This window comes from Macrobrachium rosenbergii, chromosome 23, assembly GCF_040412425.1.
Source record: "Macrobrachium rosenbergii isolate ZJJX-2024 chromosome 23, ASM4041242v1, whole genome shotgun sequence".
In the NCBI taxonomy this organism is placed as follows: domain Eukaryota; kingdom Metazoa; phylum Arthropoda; class Malacostraca; order Decapoda; family Palaemonidae; genus Macrobrachium; species Macrobrachium rosenbergii.
This window is the reverse complement of record NC_089763.1, coordinates 12,841,991-12,851,990: the sequence shown is the minus strand read 5'-3', so window position 1 is coordinate 12,851,990 and position 10,000 is coordinate 12,841,991.

Below are 10,000 nucleotides of genomic sequence, written 5' to 3'. Positions count from 1 at the left end.
GGGCCTTTAGATGTGTTGGAAATAACGAGTCTGCGCAAAGATGACGCCTGTTTAGCTGTAGAACTGTTGTAAAAAGATATTTTCGTGAACTTTTGGAGAACATGAAAATCTTATCAAAGCGAACACAAACAGTATGTGAGGTATGCTAACGGCAATACGAAACCACGCACTGGTTAATTGGCTCAAGTAAGTTGAACGAACTCTTCTGCTGTCATTGTTAGTTCCGACAATGTTGAAGAGCTGATTGGAAGTATTCACAAAATTCGTGAAGATAGTTTCAGCAAGATTTAAATAAAAGTGCTCCAGGAGGAAGTGATAAAAACACAAACTAGTAAAAAATGCGCCTTAGTTTCTTCGGCGCAATCGAGTTTTCTGTACAGCCTATAATCAGATATATCTTTCGGTGGTCTAGGTATAATGATGAATGAGCCGCGGCCCGTGAAACTTTAATCACGGCTCGGTGGTGGCCTGTCCTATATCGTTGCCAGACGCACGATTATGGCTAACTTTAACTTTAAATAAAAAAAAAAAAACTACTGAGGCTGGAGGGCTGCAATTTGCTATGTTTGATGAAGGGAGGGTGGATGAACACTATACCAGTTTGCAGCCCTCTAGTCTCAGCAGTTTTTAAGATATGAGGGCGGACAGAAAAAGTGCGGACAGAATAAAGTGCGGACGGTCAGACAAAGCCTTAACGATATTTTTCTTCTACAGAAAACTAATAAAAAACCAAGACGTGAACACACGGAAAACCCAGTTTGCAGGGGTCTGTTCTTCGAAATATTAGATAACATTTTATCCATTAGTTAGTTTCAGAAAGTCACGTTCTCGACTTTCCTTTCCTCAAAAGTGATTTCTCTGAAAACCTCAGTCCTTACATTCCTGATAGTGCGCTGAAATGTCTGGAGAAGCACTGTATCTTTCTTAGATTCTGCATGTCTGAAGATCATGTTGCGCGTTCTTCTCTGCTCTTAAGAGTTCAGAGGGAAGCCTGTTTCGGTCAAGATGAAATTATGCATGAAACTAAACTCTCCCTGGGGCTGCCTGAGGTTTATGAACTTGCAAAGTTGATCGTCACTATACCTGCCGCAAGTAGGACAAAGAACTTTTCAAGTGCTTAAGCACTTGAAAATGAAGTTAGTTCTCCGGGGGAAAGAAGAAGAGAGAAGAGGTCACACACCAAGCGAAAGGTATGTTCTCTGCACTGTCATATAGCCTACCGCCAGTACCGGCATATTATAGTTTAAAAGGTACAATGAAACTTTTATGGATTTATTTCAGTATTCACATTATATTTCTTTACTATTCAAGAGCTTTTTCAAATTTAAGTGAGGGAATAGTCAGCAGGCTGGGAATGAAACAGTTCTTATTTCAAATTTAAGTGAGGGAATAGCCAGAAGGCTGGGAATGAAATAGTTCTTACCTATAAGGTACAGCATTCCCCGCCTTCAAAACCAGGTCAGGATATGTCACTGATACATACACACACACACACACACACACACACACACACACACACACATATATATATATATATATATATATATATATATATATATATATATATGTGTGTGTATATATGAATTATCCCAGACGTCCTGCACTCACTGTCCGGATTATGAACTTAAAATGGCAAATTTGAAGGTTATTGAAAATGATGTTATTCCAACCGATATTTAATGAGGTTTAATTCAGTTTAAATATCTTCCCTGAATCAGAAAGTATTTTCTTTGAGTAGTTAATTTTTTGTAATGGGTATTATACAGAGACAGATCGGTAAAATATTCAGGTTATGTATAGATATATCCCTCGAAGTCATAAAAGAGAAATAACATGGTTACACGTACTCAGAATAATAATATGTATCTTCAGCTGTAAGAAACACGTCAACTTGACCGTTTATTCCCAGAAGGGAGTCGCAAATACAATCTTGTACAGAGCAGAGCCATCCGACGTTAAACCTAGTAGTATGTCAGTTATTTATCCATTCATTCTGCGTATGTTTATTTTTTTCTCCGTCTTTTTCCGCCTTTCAGTTAAAATCGTGTTTATCTGGGTTTACACCCTCGCGTAATATTTGGTGCCAATCCCTTTAAAGGAATAAACCATGTGGGGAAAAATAAGTATGTAATAAATATTTGTATAATTATGCACAAAACATTATATATATGCATACATATATATATATATATATATATAGATATATATAACTGTGAACTATTTTCTGTTAGAATTCCATCTAATAAAAGGAACGCATAAAAACGCCAAAATGTAGAAAGTTAATGCTATAGTTTCGGAGAACAACTTTCTCCCTCTACAGGCAGTTAATGAATGAGAAAAGAGTCACAGAAACGCGGTATTTATACCAAGAGTTCCAGGGGTCAGCCGTTACGTCACTCCAGTTGATAGCTTCTTAATTTTCTTAATCGCTGGTTGGAGGAAGATTTTATTTATAATATCTGAGTCCCAAGCTACTTTTGAGAGGTTCATCGTATGTCTTTGTTTAATCAGGCCTGATCCTACCATCTGGTTTTTTGAACCGACAATTGCTGCTATAAATTATGTGTGACAAATTCCAGTTTATTCTGTGATTATGGTTACTTATGTTGTTAAAAATAGCTGAGATCTGTTGGCCGTAGCTTACTGAATGTTTATGTTGTATTACTCTCTGAGGGAGTGATTTACCTGTAAAGCCGCTGTAGGATTGGTCACAGCCGAGGCAAGGGATTTCGTATACTCCTGTGTCTTTGTGGACTGGCTTATGTTGGACGTTAATCAGGGATTTAGGTAAGGTATTTGGGTAGGTAAAAGCAAAGGCGTTAGGGCTTCCAAGTGTCTGTGTCAACGTCTGAATCCTGTCCAGGTGTGGGATTTTGATTTTATTGTTGGGCGTCTCTCTAGTCTTGTCTTGCAGGGGACGGTAGAAGATTATGTTAGCTTTATGGATTTCTTTCTCAATTATATGGTTAGGGTACTTCAAAGATGACAGCTGCTTACGGATTAGTTCAATTTCCTTTTCCAGGAGATCCGAGGAACAAATTGCTGGCTACGCCAATCTTGATAGAAATGTCATGAAAACTAAATTCGTGAATATAAGAAAGTGAAAATGTTGGTTCTCTGTATACAGTAAATTTGTATTCTGTAGTGTCTCTAATTATTAAAACATCAAGAAAATGAATTTTATTGTTTGTTTCCTATTCATATTTAAATTTGATGCTGGGCACTAATGAATTTAATTTTGAAAGAAATTCGTTGAAATTACCACACCTGGTACTCCAAAATGTTAGGATATCATCTACATATCTCATCCACAGCATTTCTTTAGGTTTTATTGCATTTATCATTATAACTTCAAAATATTCCATGCCTAGATTGGCTAAAACAGGACTTAAAGGGCTGTCCATGCTTCATCGGAATTTTTGTTTATAGAATGACTCCCTGAATGAAAAGACGTTATTTGATACACATAATTCAACTAACTTTATAATTAATTCTAGTGCTAGTGGGCAATGACCTGAATAGGGGGCTAATTTTCCTCTCAAAAACTATGGAACATCCTGTACTGGTATGTTTGTGAATAGGGAATCTACATCTAAACTTAAAATTTTTATGTTGTAAAGTGGTATATGTGCTTCTTTGAATTTGTGACAGAAATCATCAGAATGTTCAATGTTACTCGGAGAAAATGTGCCTAAGAATGGGGAAAGGAGGCTGGCTAACCACTTAGAAATTTTTTAATTGAAAGCTCCTGCACATGAAATGATAGGTCTGAATGGAAGATTATCTTTATGAGTTTTTGGAAGGCCATAAAAGTATGGTAGTTTTGGGTTAATGTCTTCAAAGTTCTCCAGTAGTTCAATGCTCATTTTTGTCTTTGCCAATTAATCTTACTTTTCAAAACATTCTGGGGGGATGTTTTGGAGGGGATTTTTCGTAAGTTTGTCATAAGTGTTCGTGTCACTAATGAGTTGGTTGCTTTTGTTGAGGTAAAAGTCTTTGTCCATGATCACGATTTTGCCTTCTTTGTCGGATCATCTTATTACAGCACCTAATTTTTGTAGCGAGCCGTGGGTTCTCATAAATCTATGGGGGACAGGGTATTTCTTGCTAAGGTCAGTTAATGCACTTAGTGAAATGCCTTTTAAACATATGTAAATTTTTATTAGATGTGAATTTGTCAAAAGCAACTATAAAATCTAAATTATTTTTCCCAGTCTGGCATGAGGGCAAAGGACAAACCAAGGTTTAAGACTAAGTGTTGGTTTATGGTAAGGGGGTTAGATAAATTTAAAACTTTATCTTCTTGCTCAGGATTGTTCCAAGCGCTATTATTTGTGAGAGTCATCCGCTCGCCACAAAAATTAGATGTAATAAGTAGATCCGGCAAAGAAGGCAAAATCGTGATCATGGACGAAGACTTCTACCTCAACAAAATCAACCAACTCCTTAGTGATACAAACACTTCTGACAAACTAACGAAAAAAAACCTCCAAAACGTCCCCACAGAATTTTTCAGAAAGGTAAGATTAATAGGCAAAGACAAAAAGAGCATTGAACTACTGGAGAAATTTAAAAGTCATTAACCCAAAACTGACTTACTTTTATGGCCTTCCCAAAACTCATAAAGATAATCTTCCATTCAGACCTATCATCTCATGTGCAGGAGCTTTCAATTAAAAAATTTCTAAGTGGTTAGCCGCCTCTTTTCCCCTTTCTTAGACACATTTTCTCCCAGTCACATTCAACATTCTAAAGATTTCTGTCACAGATTCAAAGAATCTCATATACCACTTAACAACATAAAACTTTTAAGCTTAGATGTTGATTCCCTATTCACAAAGTACCAGTACAGGATGTTCTACAGTTTTTGAGAGAAAAATTAACCCCATGATCAGATCATTTCCCTCTAGCCCTGGATAAAATAATAAAGTTAGTTGAATTATGTGTATCAAATTACGCCTTTTTATTCAGGGAGCCATTCTATAAACAAAAATTCGAGTGCAGCATGGGCAGCCTTTTAAGTCCTGTTTTATGTAGATGATAGCCTAACATTTTGTGATGACAGGTGGGGTAATTTCAACGAATTTCTATCAAAATTAAACGCGTTAGTGCCCAGCATCAAATTTTAAGTTGAATGCGAAACAGATAATAAAATCCCTTTTCTTGATTTTTCAATAATTAGAGACATGACAGAATACAAATTTACCGTATACAGAAAACTAACATTTTCACTTTCTTCTGTTCACTATTTTAGTTTTCATGACATTTCTATCAAGACTGGCGTAGCCAACAATTTGTTCTTAAGAGCCTTGCGGATTTGCTCCTCGGATTTCCTGGAAAAGGAAATTGAACTAATCCGTAAGCAGGTGTCATTTTAAAATCCTGTAATTGAGAAAGCGACCCATAATGCTAACATAATCTTCTACTGTCCCCTGCAAAACAAGATTAGAGAGACGCCCAACAATAAAATCAAAATCCCACACCTGGACAGGATTAAGACGTTGACACAGACGCTTGGAAACTCTAACCCCTTTGCTTTTACCTACCCAAATACCTTAGCTAAATCCCTGATTAACGTCCAACAAAAGCCAGTCCGCAAAGACACAAGAGTATACGAAATCCCTTGCCTCGGCTGTGACCAATCCTACATCTGTTTTACTGGTAAATCACTCCCCCAGAGATTAATACAACATAAACATTCAGTAAGATACGGCCAATAGAGTTCAGCTATTTTTAACCACATAAATAACCATCATCGCAGAATGAACTGGAATTTGTCACACATAATTTAGAGCAGTAATTGTCGGTTCAAAAGCCAGATGGTACAATCAGCAATGATTAAACAAAGAAATAAGATGAACCTCTCAAAAGTAGCTTGGGGCTCAGATATTATAGATAAAATCTTCCTCCAACCAGCGATTAAGAAGTTATCAACTGGAGCGATGTAACGGGTGACCTCTGGAACTCTTGGTATAAATACTGCTTTTCTGTAATTCTTTTCTCATTCATTACCTGCCTGTAGAGGGAGACAGTTGTTCTTCGAAATTATACATGAAATTTCTACATTTTGGCAATTTTATGGACTCATTTTATTATATATATATATATATATATATATATATATATATATATATATATATATATATATATATATATATATATATATATATATATATATATATATATATAATATGTATGTGTATATATATATATATATATATATATATATATATATATATATATATATATATATATATATATATATATATATATATATATATATATATATATATATATATATATATATATATATATTATATATATATATATATATATATATATATATATATATATATATATATATATATATATATATATATATATAATAAAAGTGAATATTTGCATGTTTGTTTGTTTGTGCACTCTAGAAATCCGAACCACAACCCCGATCTAGACAAAATCTTCACGTGGCCATCATTTGATCCCACTTAGATAATAGGGTAGGTTTCAAACCCGTACCTGCCTTCCCCTTCCCCTTCCCCTTCCCTTCCCCCTTCCTGCATCCCCCATCCCCCTTCCGACTTCCCTTTGTAACTTATGTGGTAACCTCTTGACTGATCTAAACAAAATTTGGCATGTGGCCATCAATTGATGCAACTTAGATAATAGGGTAGTTTTCAAACCCGTATCCCCTTCCCCTTCCCCTTCCTCCATCCCCCTTCCCTCTTCCCTTTGTGACTTATGTGGTAACCGTTTGACCAATTTAGACAAAATTTGGCACTTGGCCATCATCTGACCCAACTTAGATAATAGGGTACGTTTCAAACCTGTACTCCCTTCCACTTCCCCGTCCCCATCCTCTTCCCCTTCCCTTTGTAACTTATGTGGTAACCTTTTGACCAATCTAGACAAAATTTTGCATGTGGCCACGAATTGACCCAACTTAGATAATAGAGTAGGTTTCAAATCCATGTCCCTTCCCCTTCCCCCTTCCCCCATCCCCTTCCCCATTCCCTTTGTAACTTATGTGGTAACTTACTTGACCGATCTAGGCAAAATTTTGCACATAGCCATCATTTGACCCAACTTTGATTATAGAGTAGGTTTCAAACTTGTACCCCTCTTCCCCTTCCCCTTAACCAGCCCCCTTCCCCTTCTACCTTCCATTTGTGACTTGTGGTAACCGCTAGACCAATCTAGACAAAATTTGGCACATGTTGATCACTTGATCCAACTTAGATTACAGGGTAGGTTTCAAACCCATATCTCCTTCCCCTTCTGCTTCCCCTTCCCCTATCCCCCTTCCCTTTGCAACTTGAGATGATCGCTTGACTCATCTGGACAAAATTTTGCACATGGCCATTATTTGACCCAACTTAGATAATAGGGTAGGTTTCAAATCTGTATCCCCTTTCCCTTCCCCATCCCCTTCCCCTTCCCTTCCCTCATCCCCCTTCCCCATTCCTTTGTAACTTATATGGTAACCGCTTGACCCTTCTTGACAAAATTTTGGTCCGTGGCCATCATTTGACCTAATTTAGATAACAGGGTAAGTTTGAAACCCATACCCTTTCACCTTCCCCCATTCCCCTTCCCCTCTTAATTTTGTAACTTATGTTGTAACCACTTGACTGATTTGGACAAAATTTGGCATATGGCCGTCATTTGATCTAAGCTTGAATAATAGAGTAGGTTTCAAACCTGTATCCCTTTCCCCTTAACCATCGCTCTTCCGATTTTGTCTAGATTGGTCATGTGATTTGGTAACTGCTTGACCGATCTAGACAAAATTTGGCAAGTGGCCATCATTTGACCCAACTTAGATAATAGAGTATGTTTCAAACCCATATCCCCTTCCCCTTCCCCTTCCTCCATTCCCCCTTCCCCATTCCCTTTGTGACTTATATGATAACAGCTTGACCGATCCAGACAAAATCTGGCACGTGGCCAAAATTTGACCCAACTTGGATAAAAGGGTAGGTTTCAAACCTGTACCCCCTTCCCCTTCCCCTTCTTCACCCCTTCCCCTCTTCCCTTTGTAACGTATGTGGTAACAGCTTGACCAATCTTTACAAAATTTGGCAAGTGGCCATCATTTGACCCAACTTAGATAATAGGGTAGGTTTCATACCTGAACCCCTTCTCCTTTCCCTTCCCCCATCCCCCTTTCCTCTTTCCTTTGTAAGTTATGTGCCAACCGCTCGACCGATCTAGACAAAATTTTTCACGTGGCCATCATTTGACCCCACTTAGATAAAAGAGTAGGTTTCAAACCCGTTCCCCTTTCCCCTTCCCCTTCCCCTTCCCCATCTCCCATCTCCCATCCCCTTTCCCCTTCCCTTTGTAACTTGTGGTAACCACTTGACCGATCTAGACAAAATTTGGCATGTGGCCATCATTTGACCCAGCTTAGATAACAGAGGAAGTTTCAAATCCATATCCCCTTCCCTTTCCCCTTTCCCTTTGTAACTTATGCGGTAAATAAACTCTACGGAGTTATCATATCTTATTTCATGTACTCGATACCATAAAAATATGTTATTGAAAATGCTTTTCTTTCCTGTGATTAATAATTCTATATCAAGGTTTGTGTTTAGGTTTAATGGGGTGTGTGTTTAGGTTTAGTGGTATGTGTTTAGGTTTAGCAGGGGGTGTGTTTAGGTTCAGGAGGGGATGTGTTTAGGTTTAGTTGCGGATGTGTTTAGGTTTAGTGGGGGTGTTTCAGTGAAGTGGGGGTGAGTGTTTAGGTTTAGTGGGGGTAAATGGGACAGTCACCACTGTAATACCTGGGTAAAAGGGACAGTCAGCAAGGGACAGACAGCACAGTAATGCATGGATAAATGGGACAGTCACCATAGTAATACCACCTATATAAAAGGGATAGTCAATGCAGTAATACCTGGATAAATAGGACAACCACCACATTAATACCTGGATAAATGGGGCAGTCACCGTAGTAATATCTGAATAAAATGGACAGTCACCACAGAAATACCTGGATAAAAGGGACAGTCAGCAAAGTAATAGATAAAAGGGACAGACAGAACAGTAGTGCCTGGATAAATGGGACAGTCATTGCAGTAATGTCTGGATAACATAGACAGTCAGTACAGTAATACCTGGACAAATGGGACAGTCAGTACAGTAATACCCGGATAAAAGGGACAGTCAGCACAGTAATACCTGGATAAATGGGACAGTCACCACAGTAATACTGGATAAAAGGGACAGTCACCACAGTAATGTTTGGCTAAAAGGGACAGTCACACAGCAATACCTGGGTAAAAGGGACAGTCAGTACAGTAATACCTAGATAAATGGGGGTCACCACAGTACTACTGGATAAAAGGGACCGTCACACAGCAATACCTGGATAAAAGGGACAGTCGCCACAGTAATGTCTGGCTAAAAGGGACAGTCACACAGCAATGCCTGGGTACAAGGGACAGTCAGTACAGTAATACCTGGATAAATGGGACAGTCAGCACAGTAATGTCTGGATAAAAAGGACAGTCAGCACAGTAATACCTGGATAAAAGGGACAGTCACCACAGTAACATCTGGATAAATGGGAAAGTCACTACAGTAATAACTGGATAAAAGGGACAGTTAGTACAGTCACACCTGGATATATGGTAGTCAGTACAGTAATACCTGGATAAATGGGCAGTCACCATAGGAATATCTGGATAAAAGGGACAGTCACCACAGTAATAACTGGATAAAAGGGACAGTTAGTACAGTCATACCTAGATAAAAGGGACAGTCACTACAGTAATACCTAGATGAATGGGACAGTCACCACAGTAATAGCTGGATAAATGGAACAGTCACTACAGTAATACCTGGCTAAAAGGAACAATCAGTACAGTAATACCTGGATAAATGGGACAGCCAATACAGTCATACCTGGATAAAGGGGACAGTTACCACAGTAATACCTGGATAAATGGGACAGTCACCACAGATATATGGGTAGATGGGACAGTCAGTAAAGCAA